At 38.6% G+C, this 22,460-nt stretch overlaps 1 protein-coding gene and 1 long non-coding RNA gene across 2 annotated transcripts in view; both read right to left on the reverse strand.

Moving 5' to 3' along the window:
• Dpyd (dihydropyrimidine dehydrogenase) overlaps positions 1-22,460 on the reverse strand; it is an 819,213-nt gene that overhangs the window by 67,949 nt on the left and 728,804 nt on the right. The window lies entirely within an intron of this gene.
• Positions 8,346-11,393, reverse strand: LOC121142344. The gene is made up of 2 exons (XR_005879336.1): positions 11,245-11,393; positions 8,346-8,777 (listed from the first exon to the last, which is right to left on the reverse strand). It is a non-coding gene; the product is annotated as an uncharacterized LOC121142344 (long non-coding RNA).

Below are 22,460 nucleotides of genomic sequence, written 5' to 3' on the forward strand. Positions count from 1 at the left end.
AAGTATAACTAGAAGTCACTGCAAACAGCAGCGACTATTTATTTTATTTGGTGAGTTTGGGAGCTGCAGAGCGATTGGATTGTGTTCTTCTTCGGAGATTATTTGCTTAATAAACTGCGTTACTTTCTTTTGTGTGTGTGTGTGTGTGTGTGTGTGTGTGTGTTTTACTCCTAGAAAATATTCGTATAGGCTGGACTCTAGCGTGACAAGTGTTGAGAACCTGTGTTGATTTAACTTATATTTGTGTATGTGGATGCATGTATGTTTCTGAACTAATAAGAGAAAGACATTAATGCCACTGGGATAGAGGCTTAGCTAATTGGGAGTCTCTGAAGAATCCGCTCAAGTTGGTGTCTGCTAATTAAGCAATGTGTTTCCCAGGGACTCAGAAGCCAAGTGCTCTTTTGAGCGTTCCTGGGTTACTCGGCAGCAGCCGCACTGAGTGTTCACTGCTTTGAGCCACACGGCTGACTTTGGTTAGATGTATTCCACTCTCACGACAAAGAGTTCTGCACAGCAAATGAGAGTCACCAAAGAAAGTGTGTGAGAGGATGCTATGTTCACTTCAGAAATTCTATAATGCTATAAAATTCTATAAAATGAGGAGCATAAAATTCAGAATTTCCTATTTTGCTTAGGGTTCCTGGATTCACAAATCTTATTCAACGTGTAGATTAGCTTCCTATGATAGCTCTTAGCTGCAGAGCCTGGAATTCTGTGTATCTGATTCTGACCTATGCTAGGTTAAGTTCACCAGTGGCAAAATAGTTAGAGGGCTAGGATCACTTTCCCTTCATTTCCTTCACAAAATCGGGATCCGAATCAAGAAAATGAGGGTTTTAGACAATTGCTAAATATTTTTTCCCTTTTCTGAGAAATAAGTTGTAAAACTTAAAAAGTGATATTTATCTGTAAGGTAGCTTCACAAACTGAATCTTTGGGAGGATGAATGTATGTGTAGGTATGTGTTGTGAGTGTTGTGCCAGGTATCTTTTTCAATAACTCTATATTATCCTTTCAAAACATGATCTATCAATGAATCTGAAGTTCAGATACTCAGTTAAATTGGTTGACCATTTCCCCGTACTTGGATGGTAGGTGCACACTAATATATCCAGGTTTATTTGTTTAATGTGAGTGTTAGAGACCTAAACTCATGGCCTTGTATTTGGGAAGCAAGCATTTTCCTATCTAAGCCATCTTCACAGACCCCCACAAGATTAATATTTTTAAGAAAAATAAAATTATTATAACCAACTTAATATTATTAATACATAAACAATAGAAATTTAAAAATAAGGACCAAACCAAAGGATTGGGCTTTCCTTCTGAACTTTTTTTTCCCCCTGAGAAAGGGTTTCTCTGTGTAGCTTTGGACCCTGTCCTGGAACTAGTTCTTGTAGACCAGGCTGGTCTTGAACTCACAGAGATCCACCTACCCCTGCTTCCCAAGTGCTGGAATTAAAGTCACGTGCCACCACTGCTGGCTCCTTCTGAACTTTTAAGAATATGAATTCCTGAATTAAAATTTCTCTCTTCAACACTGAATCTATGTTGGTAATGTCATTACCACACTGCCATGTGTTTCTATCCTGAACAGATTTCCATAACCTTACTGGGAACATGTAGAAGGCAAAGACAGAGAACACATCAGAAGTGCCATATTAATAGCATTGCATTGGACGAAAGGCTGGAGAATTGCCCTCTGTCCAAAGAGGATTAACCAGGATTTGGGAAGATTTGACTTGGAGATTTGTTCTGTAGGTCTGTGGTGCTGCCTGTTTTCTATACCCAGCCTTGCTCTATACTGTAGACTCTACAAAGAGTCAGAAAGGATACTGGAGACAAGAAAAGTGATGCTTCTTTTCTCTGCTGTTTCCTGTAGAATTTTTGTTTATCCTACCCAACTCAAGTGGCAGAAGTCATTCTAAAACCCTTCAAGAATGAGATGTTTACCTAAAAAAGAGATGGATAGTTTTAATTCTGGGCTATTTGACAAGCATTTCTTCTTAGGACAGTTGTTGACTGAAGTAGATGACCCTTGTTATGTGGGTTTGTCACCAGTGGAAGGCAAAAGAAAGGAAGGAAGCTGCTGTGTGGCTTTTGTCATGAAAGGTTTATGTGATAGAGTTTGGCTGTAGGTGCTCCTGACTAGATAGTTCAGAGAAGGATTTTTTTGCATATCATGGCATGGGGTAGTATATGGAAAACTGCAACAAGGTCACTGACATTTCAATGAGACAAAGGTGACCCTAGTGGAAGAACACTTCAGTAATACATTGCTGGCGCATTGAACACAATAATTCCAGAGGCAGAAAATATGGCCGAGGCTAGACCATGAAAGAGTCCTTGGAGATCTCACAAAAATATCAGTGCCAGGACATAACGCACTTGATTGTTATTCTAAACCATAAGACCACCAGGCAGCATGTTTTCACTTCCATGTTTCCTCTCTTTCCACCTTGAAAACAAGAACATGAAGAGAAGTAGGGTTGAAGGTGGAAAGAGGCAATCAAAAAGAACTGAGCATGCCTGAATTTTTCTCTACAGCTGCCATAGGGTTTATTGCTGACAATGACAGAATTTCTACAAAACAGTAGAGTTAGTTTTAACTGATGGTAGATTTGCTAGCATCTACATATGTTCTGATGCTTGAAAGGGACCAAAATACTCTGGGTTTTTATCTCAAAGCAAGAAGATGTTGCGAGTTTGAGAGAGAATTAAGTTGTTTCTGATTTATTCTGGAAGACTATTTGGTAAACTAAAAAAGTCATTTTCCCCCAGTAATTATACAGGTTTTTTTTTTGCATGTGTTATACCACAAAAACGAAGTTAAGTGGGACTGATATAATTTCTGAGCCTTATAGATTGCTGAATAAGTGGGAAGGGGAGTAGTATTATCCTTGTTAAATGATATGGGATGTCCTTTTGTATGCTGTGAATATACGTTTCTCTTATTGGTTAATGAATAACACTGTTTTAGCCAATGGACAGGCAGGATGCAGCTAGACCAGAAGTATGGGTGAGGTTACCAGACTAGTAGAATTCTGGGAAGAGGAATGCAAAGAGGAGTCTGGAGGGAGACACATGTAGCTGCCAAGGAAGGAAGAAACCCAGGCATCACTGGTAAGCCAAGACTATGTGGAGATACATAGAATAATAGAAATGGTTTAATAATTAAGAGAGAGCTAGCCAGTAAGAAGCCTGAGCAATCAGTCAAACAGTTTATAGTTAATGTAAGGCTCTGTGTGTTTATTTGGGACTAAAGGGCTGTGGGACTGGGCAGAACAGAAACTTCAGTCTACAGTTAACCTTGTCATTATGACAAAAACTAAATGGGAAGGAGTAACAACTTAGGGTAGTGTTGCTTCATTTAGGATTGCTACTTGCACATCCACTCTGAAGACTCTGAGCCATCTAGGTGCTTGGATGACACCAGGAAAGGTATGTAGATGGGAGGCTAATGGGTTTGGAGTAAAAGAGAACCACCTGAGGGTAAGAGGGGAAATATCCTGGCTCCCTACTGATTTTCCTTTCTCCTTGACCTACTATACTTCATGTCCAGTGCCGCAACTGCTTGCAGCCTGTATCTGAGAATGTGCAGAGGGTGTCGGGATTGATGACACAAAGACCCGTTGGTGGTGCAAAGAAAACTTTAAGCAGGCCCCAAGAAGGCTCAAGAAAGCTTCCCAAGAAAGGCATCCCTCAAGAAAAGCTTCAGCCCCTTTCTTACCCCTGGCTAGTTATATGCCCTGATACCAGTAGTGGCGGTGGGTGAGTCAGGAAGAGGCAGTTAGTCTTTGGAAAAGGACAAGGTCAGGGCAAGCCCATATCAGGAACTTATTGCTCTGGATTGGAAAAGGTGGAGGTCAGGGCGTTCCCACGGGTGAGCCCTTATCAGGAACTTATTGCTCCAGGCACTGTATTGTTTTTATTAAACATGTTTTTAGTAAACATTGTCTTACAGCTGCCTGCTCCCAGGCTGATGGGAAAGTGGGCCTCCGGCCAAGGTCTGTTATTCCCACAGCCCAGCTCTTTGGTACTTCTTCAGGCATTAACTTTGGCTGTTCCTTCTGCTTGGAACACTCTCCTCACATGACTTACTGGATCTTTCAAACCTCTGCTAATGTCACATTCTGATGAAATCTGTATTTACAGCTTTTCCACACATCTTCCGGGCTGTGCTTTTGAATTTTCTGTCTTCACTACTTAACCTTTCCACATAGCCCTTATCACCCATGTGCATTCAATCATTATCTCTATTACTCGTGGTTATCCCTGTCACTCAAATATGAGTGTTGTATGCTTTCCCTCGCTCCCATTGCTAGATCCCAAATGTCTAAAGCATCACTTAGAAGATTATGTACAGGTTTCCCATCCCTGTTCTGAAAAAAACTGAAATCCAAAATTGCCTCAATATCAAGAACACTTTAAGCACTCACACAATGTCACACATAAAAAATTGCACACCACCAAATTTACGCAGTGCACAAAATTACTTGGCATACTATATGGTAATAGGTCTGGCATGTAGCTCAGTGGCATTAATGAAGCATTAAAGAATTCCTGGGTTAACGTTCTGGGAACTTCCTTCAGGAAATGCCTTCAGGCTACATGCTTCAGGAATCAATAAATACAACAAACTTAGATCTTATTCCAAAAAGTGCATCATGATGTATCTGTAAATGTCTAAAATTTTAAAAATCCATAATTAAACTACCTTGTATTCTAGACCTAAGTATTTTGGATGAAGAGTCATCCTGTAGCTATATTACATTAAATGGAGGCTATTCAAGAAATTATAGAACCTGAACCTGTTCAAGGCAGGTTTGTCAAGTAGTTATAGTCCTCTACATAACCTCCTACCCAAACCATATTCAAAAGAGCCCAGGGTAACCTCCATTTCAACCACCAGTGCATGGAGTTAGCTCACATTCATCTTTGCTTGCATGTGTAAAGTACAGCACACTAACTTATAATTGGATATGTTGTTGTTTAAAGATTGTTACTTTGAGCTTGATCTTTATAGAAGGTAGAAAATAGAGAAATTTGGATAGTGAAGGAAATGACAACATATTGAGATAGTCTCTGTCGATCAAAATGAATACTCAAAGAGCACCACAATATTTTTTTTGATCAAATAAACCACAATGCACAGTGAGCATAAAGAAATATTATTTTTAGTAAGGGATTCACCAACCATTTTGCTGCTACATGTAAAGAATTGTCTTAGAGATTCTGAGAAGTGTATTCTAGAGAAACATTAGGGAGGCAAAAAAAAAAAAGTGTGCAGAATTAGGCATGTTCAAAGATCTCTTTCTTTCAAAGACCAAGGAAAGAAAAGGGAAGGAAAGGAAAGGAAAGGAAAGAGAAGGAAAAGAAAGGAAAGGAAAGGAAAGGAAAGGGAAGGGAAGGGAAGGGAAGGGAAGGAAAGGAAAGGAAAGGAAAGGAAAGGAAAGGGAAGGGAAGGAAAGGAAAGGGAAGGAAAGGAAAGGAAGAGCAGAGAGGCAGGAGAGGTTTTCACTCTTTTTCTAGCAGCTTGTTCTTAGGGAGACAAGTGGTTGTCAGACCCACGCACCGCACATCACTTTCCTTTTTCTTCCTCGGGAGTAGACTTAGGAAACAATTTATTTCTCAAAATTGTGCCCACTCCTGCAATTTCCTAAAAGAATTTAGCAGTTCCTCTTCAGTCTTTATTTGCTGGCTTAATTAAATTAATTTATTCTGTAAGCTAAATAATGCAGTTCTTTATGCTCTTTACTGCCTGTGCTTTTTGGAACTTGAATTGTCTGGATTCATTTAAATTTGGCTCTTCTAAGACTGTTCTGATGGAACTTTTGATCAATAATTCTTTAGAAACTCACACCCAACTTTCTAAAGTTACCACTTTCATTTTTAGTCTTTGTCAGTATAAAATACACTTTCATTACAGGAAATGGATGAACTCTAGAAAAGAAATAGAAATGTTTCCTTGCAGAAATGTCTGTAATATGCACATATCATCCTTGCATTTTTCTCTTTGTTTACAGGTATCTAAGTTTTTGAACATTTTTTATAATAGCTAGATCATCAAGATGACTTAACAGGTAAAGGCATTTACTAACAAGCCTGCTGATCTAAGTTTGATCCCCAGAATCCACATGGTAAGAGAGAACTTCCATGCAGTAACTTTTATGTATGCCCCCACATATTTAAAAACAGTTATTTTAGAAACCAATGTGTGACTTGAAAAAAACATGCTTTTGATTGCTTTTGGTGAAACCGATTTTTGTATCAGAAGTGGGGTATGCCTTCAACCAGTTAAAAAATTTCTTTAGACTACAAAGTGAATTAATCCAGAAAAATAACTTGATGGCTACTAATTAACATTGATTGAGATGTCTGAACCCTCTTGTCTGCAACTAGAAAGAAACCTCAGGGAAGCTTGAGCCCAGATATTTGAATGAAAATGGTGGCATAACCCATGACTGTCCCAATTTTGTAGACCCTCTTCTACTGACTCTTTGTCAACCTCTGTAATACAGTAGATACAATGTTCATCTTTTTCCACATGGTGGTTCTTAGAATTTAATTTGTCAGGAACACTTAGAGTTTAAAAAATAGCTCCTTTTAGTCATAAGAAATTTTTATCACACCTACCAATGAGCCACTTATATATTCATTATTTCACACTTTTAGTTCTGAAGGGAGTAGAATTTGAAAGCAAAAAGGATTTTCAAAATGAATTTTACAACTCATTTATGTAAGATTATTCTTTTTTATTCTCTTGTAAATTTCATTTTGTCAGAATCTAGGCAGAGAAAATGATTCCTAATAAAGGTATAATCTGTGTCATCCAAAAATTTTGTTCACCAGCCAATGATAACAAATTCTTCTAGTGTATGTTTTTCTTTTTTTTTTTTTCATCATGTACCACCACCATGATCCTCAGTCATCAGTCATGTTGGTATCCTTCCTTGTAAAGCAAACACCCAGCAAAAACAAGGGTTCAGTGTATTCTCACAGTCAGATTTAACTCTCAGGACATGCGGGAAAGTTCTCTGACCTTTAGATCTTTGTTAATTCAAATCGCTTTTTTAAAGTAACAGAATGGCGCATACCCATGCTTCACTCCTGCAGACACATACAAAAATGCTTTTCTTTCAGCTTCACACAAAGAGAGAAAAAGATTTTTTTACATGCGGGGCAACCAACTGGAACTCTATTAAACGGTATATGAAGTAAGCTGAATTCTTAGTTCCAGACATAACAGGGAACAAATGCACCCAATTAATAGAGGGAAAAATGTAGACCCCAAACTAAAAAGAATAAGAAGTTATCTGGTCATTGTATAGAAAAGCTCATTTTGACACTGCTGTTGTAGTAATAGCCTGTCCCTGCATTAGTGGCCTTGGAAGAATGAAAAGCAAGAGCTACCATCTCCACCCCACAATCAACTGAATTTATATTACCTGGCAACTTTTGCTCGATGAACTGGTCCCATTTCTATCACAAATCAACAAAATTAAAAGAAAAGTTCCCCGAAGTAGCAGGGGTGTTCGAGTTTTCCTTGGCATTTGTCATAGCTATGTCTTTATACACAGGCCATTGGAGTAATAGTGAAGCATCAACTCCCTGGCACCATGCTGTGCTGAGCCTAGTTTAGATCAGAAAGGCAGACTACCTGTGTCCATTGCAACAGTGTGTAGCAGGGGGAGGACTATCCTTAGATGACACATCCTTTCTTACAAAACCATATTGTATTCACCCTACATAACTGTCAAAAGATCACCAGTTCTCTCACAGAATTTAACAAAATACTAGACCTTTCCCCCTGCCAGCTAAGATTGGATGACATTGGTAGAAGCGTGATATTCACAGATATGTTAGCTTGGCACAAGGTTGTGGTAGTGGTGGTGGTGACGGTGGGGCAAGTGTGCACTGTTAATAGCAGAAGATGTCAAAAAAAAATGAAGCATAATAATAGTGCAATTTATCCTTGCTAAATGTACTGCAGTGTGCTATAATTAAATATGAAAACCTAAATTTATCTCTGTGTTCGGTTGTCATTAATTTAACAGGGAGTGCACATGTTCTAATCTAATGGCTGATTTTTTTTCTCCATGTGCAGCATATTAAAATGTATATTAGCCTCGAGGTGCATAAACACAAAATAATAGACCAAAGGTTTTGGCCTGTGGAGAAAAAAACCCATGCTCAAAGGCCGTCAAGTAGCTGTGATGCAGGGAGACACTCACTTAGCCTCATTAAGCCAAAGCTCTCTTTTGCTTGTCTTTTGTTCTGCATGACAGCAGCCTCTTTGTTGTATAATAATTCATTCCAAGTCCGTTCCAAGCTACCGAAACTGGTGAACTGTGGCCATTTTAATGAGAAGTATTGGTGGTATGCATAATCGGGAAGCCACGTGGGCCAGACAATCACAGAGCGCTGCAGCCAGCAAAATGAGATATTGTCGAAATCACAAATTTGTCAAGTTGTTTTTGGACAGGGTATTATAATAAGCACTAAAATATGCGTCCTATTACTCTGCATCTGCCAGTCAAAGATCACGGTAATGAATGCGGGCTGCAGGGTAGAACCAAGCCGTTTCTCCGAGTAAAACAAACCAGTATACAGAACAGAATTTTGTGGGTTTTTCCTTTTTCTTCTTTTCTTTTGGCATTGTTGGGTTGTTTCTTTGCTTTTTCCCCCCTTCCAAAGCTTCTGCAAAGGGAGTCATATCCTCCTGGCATGCTGTCCCTGGCTTGAAGTAGTGAATACACAGTGCCTACTGGTGCCTGCAAGTTAACATAAATACATAGCTCTTTAAAATAGGTGTTCTTACCAACAGAGAATGCAAATCCTCAAATGCAAGGCTCAAATTGATTCTAATGAAAAACTCCTGGGATAGATAAGAAAAAAGAAGGAAACATCTCCCTCGGTGGTCCCAGGCTTCTGCTTTACCCCCCGCTCTGTCTAACGACTTCTCCTTTGAGATAGTATTCTTGCTTAGCCTCTGTTTTTCTCTGTCTGCTGCACAAGAACCTGAAACCTTGAGAACAAATTGGTCAAATGGTGAGGCATCCCACCTCTACACTAGCTGGTTTAACCAGACTAGAGTGGGCATTGACATGCAAGGTGGATCTTTTACTTACGCATTGCAAAGGTCCTTTGGGAGATTGTGTGTGTACTTTATCTTCTAAATTAGAACTCTTTTAGAATGAAAGGGTATTATGGCAACACTTTCAGGCTTAAACACCATGAACACTACAGGCAAAATGGTCTATAAGATCCCCAATCATGGAATACTGAACTGGCCAACATAAGTGCAGCTGACTTGTGGTGTACCAAAACACTGCTATTTTAGGTGTCTCTGCCTTCAACATTTAGGGCTATTTTTTGGTTTGTTTTGCTTCAAGCTAATGCATCTGCTCTAACTGGAAGTTCAGCAACTTAGAAGCACAGCCTAAGAGCAGACAGGAGAACATGCTCTTCTACTCTTTTCTAGTCATTAAAAATCCAGACTGAACTAGTGTGTGGTAAGTCAGCCTGATGTGGGGCAAAGTAGAAAAGTGTGATCCCCTTGGTATTTATAACTGGGCCAGTGGTGGAAAGCAAGTGAAAACAACCATTATATAGACTCAAATAAACAGTTATATACAGAAAATGTCAACATAGGCATCAAATAGATACTCTCTTGTATCCCTGGGGAGAAACACCATATTTACTGGAGCAAAAGCTATGGAATAGGCCATAGCTACAACCTGAGCAGTAACAGGTGGAAAGAATAAAGCATCAGAACAGTTACATGTTCTGCCACTGCAGAAAGGAACATGGCATGTGTGGGGACCTTGTGCGTCAGAGATAATTTATGTAATGAGAAATAACAAAAGAAAGATTGGCAAAGAGCCTCAGAAATCTACTGACAGAATGACTTAAGTTTGTTGGTCAAGTCGTGTCACAGAAGGTTCTGAACAGGAAAATGAACTTCAGGAAGAATAAACTAGAGGAGATCTACAGGGATGTGAACAAGGGACAAACTGAGAAGAGCACTTGCCGTTATAGAGACAGGTTCTAAAAATACAGTATTGACATTTAATGATGTTTAGAGGCGGGGGGGAGCTATATCAATGTGCTCCTTGTTTTCTGAAGTCTTCCTACTCTAAAACTGAGGCATACTTCCCAAATCACATTCTACATTCTCAACCTCTTCCACGCCCTCAGTCCACCAGGACAGTGTGTTTGGTTATCACAGTCTCAGTAGCTGAAGAATGTGGGACAAGAACAAGATGATGTGAGTGGTGTCACTTCCCAACCTAATGCAGTCAGCGTTCTTTGTAACGTTAATGTTCTGAGGCATAAAGACATTGGGGACATGGCAGCCATGGGTATGAGTTTGTCAAGGACAATCCATGAGAAGTAAAGCAGAGAGCCCTGGGTTTATCCCAGGAGGTATAAAGAAGAAGTCCCGTTGAAAGCTGCAATCATGGAAGCTTACAGGGAAACAAATACCCTGGGAGGTGATGTCTGAATTCTTGGGGCTGTTATATATGACAAGCAAAGCTCCTCAGTGTCACAGGTCTCATCACCGCAGCAGGTTCATTCACTAATCACCCACCAGCCTTCTGCTGTTTGGGGCATATGCAGAGGGCTGTGTGTGTTCTCCTTGGGGGCTTATAGTCTCAAGTATTACCATCACACATATAGTCTTATCCTGGTGAGAATGACACACTACACACAAAACATCCAAATTTGCCAGACAGTCTTGTTAAAATAAAGACAGATATGCAGGCAGCGACCAGAAGATTTTCAATTATCTCTTAATTTCATTAGATTTCTATTATCTGATCAATATTTATTTTTCAACTCTAATGATGCATGCTGAAAGTTATTTTGATTTCATATCTGCTTTATTTTATTCTGAATAAAAGAGGCACTTTTGTAAATTTTCTTTGAGGCTATCTTCAAATGTACCATGACAGTTGGGTGGCTGACTGTATGTTGAGAGATGGCTACCATTGATTCCCTGGAAATATCTGGTTTACATTTAAAATAAAAGAAGTCCAAATAATGTCATATTGTATGATGCCATCACGACAATAATCTTTGATCTTCTGAAAATAATAAACTGAAGTACTTGGTAAAACTTCTAGTGGTTTCCCTAAAGGAAGTGAACCTTGAAGCTGGAGAGGTGAAGGGTTTTAGAGCTTGCTCCCATTGTTCTTGTAGAGGACCTTAGTTTGATTCCCAGAACCCACGTGGTACCTTACTACTGTCTGAATTTCTAGTTCCAGGTGATCTTACTTCCTTTTCTGGCCTCTGCAAGCACCTGCACACACATAGACACGATTAAAAACAAAACAGAATCTTAAAAAATGAACTTCTTAGAGAGTACTGTGTAGATTTTCTCATATTATAGCTATTTTGTCTTAACTTTCAACCAATTTATATGTTGCTAATACCAACTACTGGATCATTGCAACTTCACAGCACAGCAATAGAGTTTTGGATCTGATAGGTATTCCAGGACAAGAAAGGTAAATGTTTATGCTTCCTACTATGATGGTCATCTCTACTAAAAATACATGCTATGTAACTGCATTATTAGAAGGTGACAAAGATTAGAAATCTTTGGAAAATTGGTATTTTTAAATGGATGCAATCTGTGCTGATTATCCTAAGTTAATGTTGTATAAATAATTAAAATATTCTACATAGACCAACTTGAAAGCTTATATTAGTGGCAACTGATAGTGGATTTTAATTGTATTTTGCCTTAAAAATATATATTAATTTTTTCCCATACCAGTACTCTTTTCTTAACCTATTCAACACCATTTATAAATGACTTCTATATTCACCAGTATTAGCTACATAATTTGAGAGCGCTGTGAAAAATGTAAGTGTAGCTTCCCTTGTTTAAAAATTAAGATTTATGGGGCTTGGAAGATGGCTCAGTTGGTAAAGTGTTTGCCATGTGATCAAGAAGATGACAGTTCACATCCCCAGCATCTATGTGACAAGCCACACTCAGAGGTGAGCATTTATAACCTGAGCACTGAGAAGCAGAGAGAGGCAGATCCCCGGAAGTCACAGACCAGGCAATCTAGACAAATCAGAGGGTTCCAGGTTTACTTAGAGAGCCTGACTTCAATGACAAGGTGGAGAGAACTGAGGGTGAAGCTAGCATCATCTGGCATTACACATGCGCGTGCATACTCAGACACACACACACACACCCCAGTTAAAAAATGTCAAGATAAAGTTAGCAGAGCACTAATGCCACGGGAGGGCTGTTCTGAGAGGGGAACCTTGCGCGACTACAAAGATTGCACACCCGTGAAACAGATACTGCTGAAGAACGTCGTGACTGTGTCTGTGCTTTCACTTTGACACCAATTTACATTCAACTTTGGCCATTTGGCCTTCTTTTCAATTACTGGAAACCTTCCAGATTCACTTCCTTCCAGGAAAAGTATCATCCTCCAGCTCCCTCTCGCGCTTCAGATTCCATTTCAAGTGGCCTCAGAGAGCTTTCTTTCCTTGCACCTATACTATAGATGGATAGCGCCTACACACTCACTCTCACTTGCCTGCTCCCTTTGTCCTCCTCGAGTTAGTTGGAAATAGCACCTCTCAAAGCATCTTAAATAAGAAGTTTGGCTCTCAGTTTAAGGGCACAGCCCAGCATGGCAGGAAAGTCACAGTCCAGCAGGCATGGTGACAGGGAACATGAAGAAGCTGGTCTGTACGAATCCAAGGTCACAAGAAAGAGAGAGGTGAATGCTGGAGCTCAGCTTGTTCCCCCTTGCCACATCCAGTCTGCCTGAGTTCTTGGGAAGCTAATCCTCTCCAGAAACACAGACATGCTCTAAGGTGTATCGTCTAGCATGAGTATAAATCCAGTGAGGTTAACAACCAAGATTCAGTATCATGTCCTCCATCATGAGATTTTAATCCCCAAGAGGGTAAGAAGCCAATGTATCTTAGGTACTATATATAATGTTGAGCACAGTATTTCATTTTTACTAGGTGGTTAATATACATTTGTTGAATGAATGGATGGATAAATGAATGAAAGAGAGCATCATGCAATGGCATTATGTTCACTGTTATTAGCTTTTTTGCATGTAGGTAAAATATAATTTATAATCAGACATTGTGTTCTACAGTTGTAATCCTAGAAAACTGAGACAGGAGGGTCATTTGTTTGAGGCAGTTCTGGGACACATAATGAAACCCTGCCTCAGGACAATTTCAATCTCTCTTCTAAAAAGTAAGATGCCTGATCCAAATACAGTTTTGTACAACCTACTTTCACATATTTTAGAGGAAACAATATATGGATATTCTAGACACTGGTGTGCCTTTTTTTTTCTACATAAGAGTGATCCATTTGTTACCTTTCACTCACTATGCTGTGTTTTAGCTACAAACAGTATTAAGGCTGTTTATACGAAACTCTATACAAACAGAACATAGTTTGTGTCATTACACCTTCTACAATTTTAGAATACTGTAAATGACAAATGTTAGTCTTTGCAATAATTGTATTGTGTTCAGGTGGGTTTTTTTCTGTCTGGGAGTACTAGAATTATAACATGTACTTTGATTATGTAATGAAGTCAGTGGAATGCAACTATGCTGGGATTATGACCTCTTATTATATGACAAGCAACAGAGCTAAATCAATCCACATAGAAAAATTTGCATTGCTATGTGGTACCAAAGAATCCCAATCTTCAGAGTCATGTTTCTATCAGTCTGTTGTTACAAGCTTAATCACTATAGAAGTTATAAAATATAGTTTAGGAAATGTACTTATAAGCATACTCCAGTCTTCCATACAAGAACTTAAAAGGAAAATATTAATTTACTTCAACGTGCTGACATAATATTTGAAGTTGTCTCACAATATGTTGGTTAGCACTTTAGTCAATTCAGCACAAACTCAGTTGTGAGCCATCTGAGAATAGGGAACCTCAATTGAGAAAATGCCTCCATCAGTAGTAGCCAGTCTGTGGGGCATTTTCATAACTAATGGTTGATGTGGGAGGGCCCAGTCCGATCTATTACTGAATGTGGTTTCAGTTCTGGGAAGCCAGTCATGGGTTATATAAGATAGCAAACTAGTAAGTACTGCTACTTCATGGCCTCTGCATTAGCTCCTGCCTCTAGGTTTCTGTCCTAACTTCCCTTATGATTGACTGTTATCTGAACTCATAAGTCAAATAAACCCTTTCCTATCCAAGCTGCTTTTGGTCATGGTGTTTTATCATAGCAACAGAAAGCAAACTAGGACACTGTACTCCTGAGGCTTTCTTCATCCTTTCTCCCCAGCAAAAAATAAACATTAAATTAACAGTACAGTCATCCAAGAACAAATTCTTTCTTGTTTTACTTAATTTTCTAGATAGTTTTAATCACAATGACATCTAGAACACCCTCAACACAACTGAGAATATTTACATTTAGTATTTCCAAGAGACTCCTACTAACCTGATGGAATTATTCACTTCATAGAAAGGAATTTAAAATTTTCTGATAGGAAAACACACTATGACATTTTATTCAGAGTTTACAGGGATGAGGCAGATTATTTCCCAGACTAAATCATCACCCTCAGATCTTATTTAAGATCTAAGAGTTTCAGAGCCAAGCAAGAAAATATAGGTGTGTTGTATAATATTTAAAAGAATGAGATTGGAAAAGTCAATGCCGATATTAAATTTGGATATAGACTGAAAGGATATGAACTTGAATGATAATTTTGCTTTTTATAGAGATAGTTATGGTGCACGTAGAACAGCATGTCTAACTAATATAATATATCCTAATATATTATGATATAATACATGATAGATACACATTAGAGTCATCAGCACATGTATAGTATCTTAATATAAGATAATTATATATAATATTAATGCAATGCATTGTTTCAGGTGGTTATCCTATTAAGAAATAACATACCTGAGAAGGGAATACTTTTAAAGTTTATGTTCAGATGGTTTCTGTGGTTGTTTCCCACTGATGAAGTAGAATTTTAAATATAACTTGACTTATTTTTATCTGTCCTCAATTTGAGTGTGTCCTAGCTCATTGAACTTAGAAATCCCTTCCCATTGCCCTTCTGCCATGTGGCTAATGATCTGTAAAATACTTAAAAACACTAGAGGAGTTCATTTTTAAAGAGGAACCCTATGGAGAAGCCTTCTGAAATGGGAGAAAATCTCTTGTAATCAGCCATTTATTTATTTGTGCTTTAAGCCCTAATTTTCTATAGTAGAAGACAAACCTGTAGTGTGTTTTGTAGCTTGACCTGATTATAACTGGTAGCATTTTGAATTTTTCCCCATTACGTTACAGAAAAACAAGACTGTGGCCTAATAAACTGATTCACTAGCCGGAGAAGCAGGTCTGGGGTTTGAGAAATAGAAAAAAAAAAAGGTAGCGATATCCATATATTAACCTCACCACCTCTATACTCATGAGCTGTATCATGACATTGTGCTATAGGCTACATGACCCCAGAGGACATGGTGGACATAATGCTAGAAGGATGGGTCTTGTTCACTCTCAGGGCAGACAGCCTTGTTCTGGTGAAACCACATGTTCTGCCTGTGGCACAACAGCAGTGAAGCAAGCAAGGTAGAGTTGAGTTTCTCTTGACCCGGTGACAGAGTATGGAGTCAGCAAAAATAGTCCCCCCTCCCCACTTGGGAGTAATGATAATTTCTTTATTTTTCTAAATTAGTTTTTAAGTTAGCAAGCACAGTAGAGTCTCACTCTGGCATTTAGTACATAAGTTGCTTTTGTTTTTTTACTTCATCCTCATTCATCTCCTTTCCCACTTCTCTCCCCCACATCTATCTCCTTTTAGCTTGTTCCCTTCTTCCTCCCAAACAGAGCTCCCTTTCTCCTCTCACATCATGTTTATTCCACCACCATCTCTGTTTTGGAGGCTTGGAGATATTTTTGTAGCTGAATAGCGCCTAGACTCGACCTGGGTGTTATTAAATTTGTGGGACATATCTTTTCTGTTGAATTTCTCTGCTATATTTCAAATGTTTCCTAATATCAGAAGTTTTTTACACTGCCTATTTCCATGTGCTGATCTAAATGTCATCATGGAGTCATCATTTAAAGTGTTCGTAATTCTTTCTAATGTATCAAACTTTACAACTTCATATGCTCTGATCTTGTCTATAACCAGAGTCTTTCCCATTTGTCTCTAAAAATTCCACTCAAATTTTTACCCAAGTTATTGATAGAGAGCCATTACCTGCTTTTCTCTGCTTTGAAGCCACAAATTGCATTAATTGTTTTTATTGTCTTATTATACTGAAATGTTGGTTTTTACTGTAATCTATTCTCTACATTCATCCTAGGCCTCTTGGTAATATGGTTTCCTAGGTGCCTATTAAGTGTCTTATTTGGTTATTATTTCACAAATTCATATCTTACATTCACTCTGGCATTGTTTCATTTCTTCTTCCTTATTTATAACCTATTACAGGTTGTTTGGTGAAAGTTATTTTTCTGAGAACTGAAGTCGTTCCCAGATTGTAGCTATCTATACATTTCTTTAATGTTCTTCTGACTTCACTGTATAGTGATGTCATCAAACAGGTCATAAGAGATGCTTCTTACATTGTGGGTGTATTATTCCTTCCAGTATGCTCCACACTTTAACACAAACAGATACTTGATGTTCTTGTTCAAATAGAGATCGTGGCTCAGTAGGTCTTGAATTGTGTGTGACATTCTGCACTCCTATAGTGGTGATGGTAATGCTGTAGTGCTCTTCAAAGAGCGTCAAGCTATGCAATTCAAGGTGAGGCAGTGACATAGATGACTAGGTTAAGTTCATCTACATTTTTAAGGAAAATGTTTTTATCTTTGTTCCTGGAGTTTTTTTTTTAATTGTGGTTATTTGAAGTGAATGGTTGATCTTGAAATAACATGAGGACCTTGTTTTAAGAATCCTGCAGAGGGCCGGGTGTGGTGGTACACGCCTTTAATCCCAGCACTCAGGAGGCAGAGGCAGGCGGATCTCTGTGAGTTCAAGGTCAGTCTGGTCTACAGAGTGCGTGCCAAGACAGGTTCCAAAGCTGCACAGAAACCCTGTCTCAGAAAAAAAAAAGAACCAAACAAAAAAGGATTCTGAGAGGGACAGTTTTTCTCTTCTGGAGACTAATATTCTGTCTTTGATAGGAAGGAGCTCAGAGGGTTCATTGCAAGTCCTTCTTGATGACAAGTAGTCTTAGTATTTGTCCACATTCAACTACCTCTCATCTTCTCTGTCCATTCACATGACATAACCAGAGATCCTTCTTTGATGGATTTTCACCATCTTGTCTTTTTCTTATTGGGGAGACTTATCTGCTTATGTGGGATTTCATTCCTCAAATAACATAGATTTTATTACTACCCTCCCCTACGCACCAGGAACATGAATGCCTGGTTATCCCTCTCTGTGGTTTTGTATTATTAAGTCAGTTGTCTATCCACAACAAGAAAGTCCTTGTCCATGGTGACAGGACAAGGAAGCTATGATCGTAAGGCCCTAGCTCAAACATATGAGACAGAATAAAAGGAGGCTTGAAATTTCTCCCTGCTAGGAAAGACATAGTCTATGGTGCAGAATGAAGTGTGACTTCTGAAATATTTTATGTTCTATGAAAACTTCGCACACTTGGTGATGTATATATTTTCAAGTTGCGCAGGCACTACCGTACCTACAATATGTGTATAAGCTCTCTTATGATTCTGACATTTTTATTCATCATTAATGGTAGATGGAGCTAAAAGTGATATATTTTCCAGACATGGCTTGATTTTGGATGATGTATTTCTGCAGCTAGAGAATAAGATTCTTTACAATGAGACCCAGTGAACAGGTGTTTCCATAATAAACAGGCATCATGTATTTGGACTTGACTGCTCAGGGTAACCATATATATTTCTATTGAAGGGCTGAGCACTTAAAAATGTTTTACTTCATTCTTCACTTAACAAAAATGACCCTGGAAAGTACACTGATAGCAAACAGCATTGCACCAATTATACCCTTCACTGCATTTGATTGTAGGGTTTTCTCTTTATTAGCTTAAAAGTGAGCAATACCAAGTCCAATTCCCCAGGGCCTTTTGTGCTTCTACAAATCATGTCAAGTTGCTGACAACCAGTGAATTCATTACTCTGATTTAGAGATGGTGGTGCCTAGTATGAACATTTAAGAACAACAGTGAAATCTTCAAATGGAATCTTCAAATTGTTTTAAGTTCACAATTTGAAGGTTTTCTACCTAGGTAGATACTCTTTCTATGAGGCACCTTCACATTCCTTAAGTACAGTAGATGATGCTTGGAGAATTCCCTTTCTATTAATGGTCTTGTCTCCTTTTTGACTTTGCTTTCTGCTTTTTTCACTACATAAATGTTATCTGAAAACATTCATTTAGGTCTAAAACAGGGCTGTTGAGATGGCTCAGTGGTTAAGAGCACAAACTGCTTTTGCACAGGACCTGAGTTCCATTCTCAGCCCTCACATCAGGAAGCTCACAACTACCTGTAACTCCAGCTCCAAGGAAATCCAAGGCCCTTGATCTCAGCAAGGACCTGAATTCATGAGAACAGACGTCATACACACATACATAAAATTAAAATATAATGAGTCTTTCAAAAAGTAAAAAGTGGTGAGAGAAGGAAGCAGAAGCTGGAAGAGAAATGCTACCAGAAAGAAGGGGACACAGCCCTATTTTGTCTAAGGAGAGGTCAGAGGGCTACCTAGCAACGTGGTTAAGCTTCAGAGGGAAATCATAGTTCAAGGGCTTGGGAAGTCTGTGCTCAGTGACCTCAAAGCATTTAGAAGTGGAAAGAATACCTGGGAAAGGAGAAAGCTACAAAGGGAACAAGCTAGTCTTCAATGCTCTCCCACCAAACCTCTGCATGTGATAGCCCAGGAGAGACTGGAACAACCCCACAGGTATTTATTTGTCTTCTCATTGAGGAAGGGGCAATGTCTGGGTGGTTGTATTCTGAGAATTTAACTGTTAAAACAAATGAAAATCAGTAGTCTCAGCTATAGAGAGAACAGTTGCTCTACAACATGTCATTTGAATAGTTGAGATGAAATACTTTAAGATCATCAGACTGAAAAAAGCAGGAAATTAGAACCCTTCTCCAAAGATGATTCAGAAATAAGAACTGGGAGGTTAAGGATATGTAGTTAGCTATTCTCATTGTGCTCAAAATATAAAGAAAAACATTCCTATGATGAATTGATACAATAATAAGTATTACAGGGAACTAGAATAAAAGCCAATAAATTCTAAAATTGAATATTTCTAATTATTAAGTCTCATCAATTGTAGTCATTGTAGGACCGAGGTAAACTGGAGAAGATGGAGTTAATTCCATCCTCAGAAAAAGCCACTTTGAGAAATTCCTTGCATAGTACAAGGCAGATTCAGCTCCAGCCAAGGAACCATAAACAGTTCCAAGGAGCACCTAAACTGTGCCCACCCCAGTCAAAGTGACCCCATGCAGGTAGTCAGGCAATGCCTAAATTTGGTAAGTAACATTTTCTTACCACAACCGTCCCTGTGGGCAAGCGTTAGTAATAATTTTGAAATTCCCATAGCCCCCACATCAATGAATCCAAAGGTCACCTACTCTTACCCAATCTTGAACAGCCAAGGCATGTACCACCCTGTTTGTATTTTTTTCCCTTTATAAACCCCTTGCAATTGAGGCCAGGCACCTTTTTCCTTCAGCTGCTGTGCCAGTTTGCTGAAAGGGTTCCTGTGGAGACTTGTAAATTAACAATAAACCTTGTGCATTTGCATCAGTGAGTTGGCTCCTTGGTGGTCTTTTTGGGGTCTCACGAACCTTGCATAACAGTTATTGGCACTAGGCCCACACAAGATCAGCCCTATCAATAGTCAGTCAGGGAAGAGGAAATCACTGCCTTTAGCTGTATTACCTCTGCTGAGTGGTCACAAAACAAGCAAACAAGAATGTAAGGTATTTGGGAAGAAGGGAAGAGTATGCAGTGGTGCAGGGAAGGTGAGAATGACATGATATTGTAGAAAAAAGAGAGAAGTATGAACTCTAAAGTAAAAATTCCTTGGGTGGCTTTGAAAGTACAATAGAGAGTAGTCTGACAAAGACTTGAGGAACTTAGTGGAAGATCAATAGAAGTGATATCGCCTGAAAACCAGGAAATACCTGGGAACCACAACATAACACAAGGACATGCTCTACAAAGTGGAAGGCAGTAACTGATACCTACTTAGAGTATCAGGAAATGAGAAAGGAAGGGTCAGGAAAGTTATTTTCAAAAATAATAACAAAATATTTCCAAATTTGGCAGAATACAGGGATTATCGATTCAGGCAGCTCCAAGGAGGTTAGCCGTTATAAAGGCGTTTGTGAAGGTTTGCAACATTTTGGCATTATGTAGGGAGCTATTTGGGAGACTCTGGATTTGTGGTATGTTTGGGTAAAATACAACAAAAAGAATATGAAAAAGTGAGAAGATAAAAGTGAATCAGAGATTGGGAGACAGCTTGGCAAAGTTCCTGCTTTGCAAATCCAGGGAGCTCAGTAATGTCCCCAAACATCCACATGAAAAGCCAAGCGTGGTGGCTCACTGGCAACTGAGGGCAGGAGAAGAAGAGACAAAGAGATCCTGTGATCCCTGAACAAGTCCTGTGATCCCAATGACAGGCCTGGTCTCAAAAATAAGGGTGAGGATGCTCCTAAGGAACTGTACCCAAAGTTGACCTCTGGCTTCCACATTCATGCTTAACATGGATAGTATATGGTCTTTCACCAACCAGCATTATATTGTGTTCCTTTATTTAATTTTAATTTTTAATGTATTTAACTGAAACACGATTCTTCTTTTCCTCCTCCCAGATCCACTCCCAGCTCTCTCCACAAACCTCTGGTAAATTCCTGAAATCTCAAGTTGATAGTCTCTTTTTCTTGATTTTTATTGTTACGTACACATGCGTATGTGTATGTACAGATATGCACACACACATACATAAACACACACACAAATATATCCTATTAAGTCTATTGCTGTTGTTTGGGTGTATACAGTCTCAGGGCTGGTCTCTCTGCATTGCAGTATTATAATATTAAATGATATTATTGGAAATTATGCCTATTGATTTTAAATTAGCCTATTAGATAGGAAAACGGATATGATTACTCATTTCCTGTTGTACTTTCTGTCATTGTTAACTTGAAGAAAATGAAGGATACATCTATCTTTTCTCACTGGTAAATTCTATGCCAGTGGCTCTCAACTTTCCTAACTCTTTAATACGGTTCCTCACGTTGTAGTGACCCCCAATCATACAATTACTTTCTTTGAGACTGCATAACTCTAATTTTGCTCTTGTTATGAATCATAATGTAAATATCTGATGGCCTTAGATGACTCCTGTGAAAGGTCATTTGGCCTCTTCCTGGGGTCATGACCCCCAGGTTGAGAAGGACTGCTCTTACTGACAAAGAATAATAGTATCTCGTCATTTTGAGTAAAGAATTGCCCTGAGAACCAATAACTTTACACTTATATTTCTGAATATTTGATTACTATAGCTACTTTGCAGTAGTTAGCTGACCTTCCCAAGACGAGTTTTTTATAATATCTAGTTAAAGGACACAGAATGAAACCATAGATGATATACACATAGCAGGGCTGTTTGAAACTTTGCATCAGTTGCTGATCAAGAAAGGGGTAGCCACAGGATAACTTTTTTCTCATTTCCTTCAAAAATTTTATTAAAGAGTGGCTGGGAAGCTACATTTGTGCATTAGAGACACAAGATGGAATATTCTTTTCTTAATTTCTTTATAATACAATGTTAGCTATATCTTTTGATGGAGCACTGTCTTTTCTATGATACTGATAAGAAAGTTGAAAATGTCCATCTCTTTGATTTTTCACTTGGCACATGAGAGTTCCTTAGATTTCTGAAGGCCAATGATGAAATATCTGATTCTGAAATAAGCTTGTTCTTCAAACAGGAGAGACTCTGTAAGAAAATGTCCCCTCCTAGCAATTTCCTTCTAGTTCTCAGAGTTTAAAATCAATTACAACTTCAATGTCACTTGAATCTTCTCTTATTTGTATTTGCTATGAATATCTGAATTTCTAAGAGAATATGGCATGGTCTCATACCAGGGGAAACAGAGCAGTACCCAAAACTGTGTACTCATAAGAGCCTGCACTATCAGTGGGATTCGATAATGTGATGTCTGCATGGAAGTCTGACTTTATTTTCAGGTTTGTGCTTTTTGTTTTTTTGCTTGTTAGTTTGTTTTATCAAAATTCAGTTCTCACCAGATTCTGAAAACAGAAGCTCAGGCCTGGTAACTGTATTCAAATTTATCTTTCAAACAGCTTCAGGGTAGCTTTAGCTGACTTGGTACAATGCCCTCTAAATCAGCATGTTT

Source organism: Mesocricetus auratus, unplaced genomic scaffold (genome assembly GCF_017639785.1).
Source record: "Mesocricetus auratus isolate SY011 unplaced genomic scaffold, BCM_Maur_2.0 Super-Scaffold_100009, whole genome shotgun sequence".
NCBI lineage: Eukaryota > Metazoa > Chordata > Mammalia > Rodentia > Cricetidae > Mesocricetus > Mesocricetus auratus.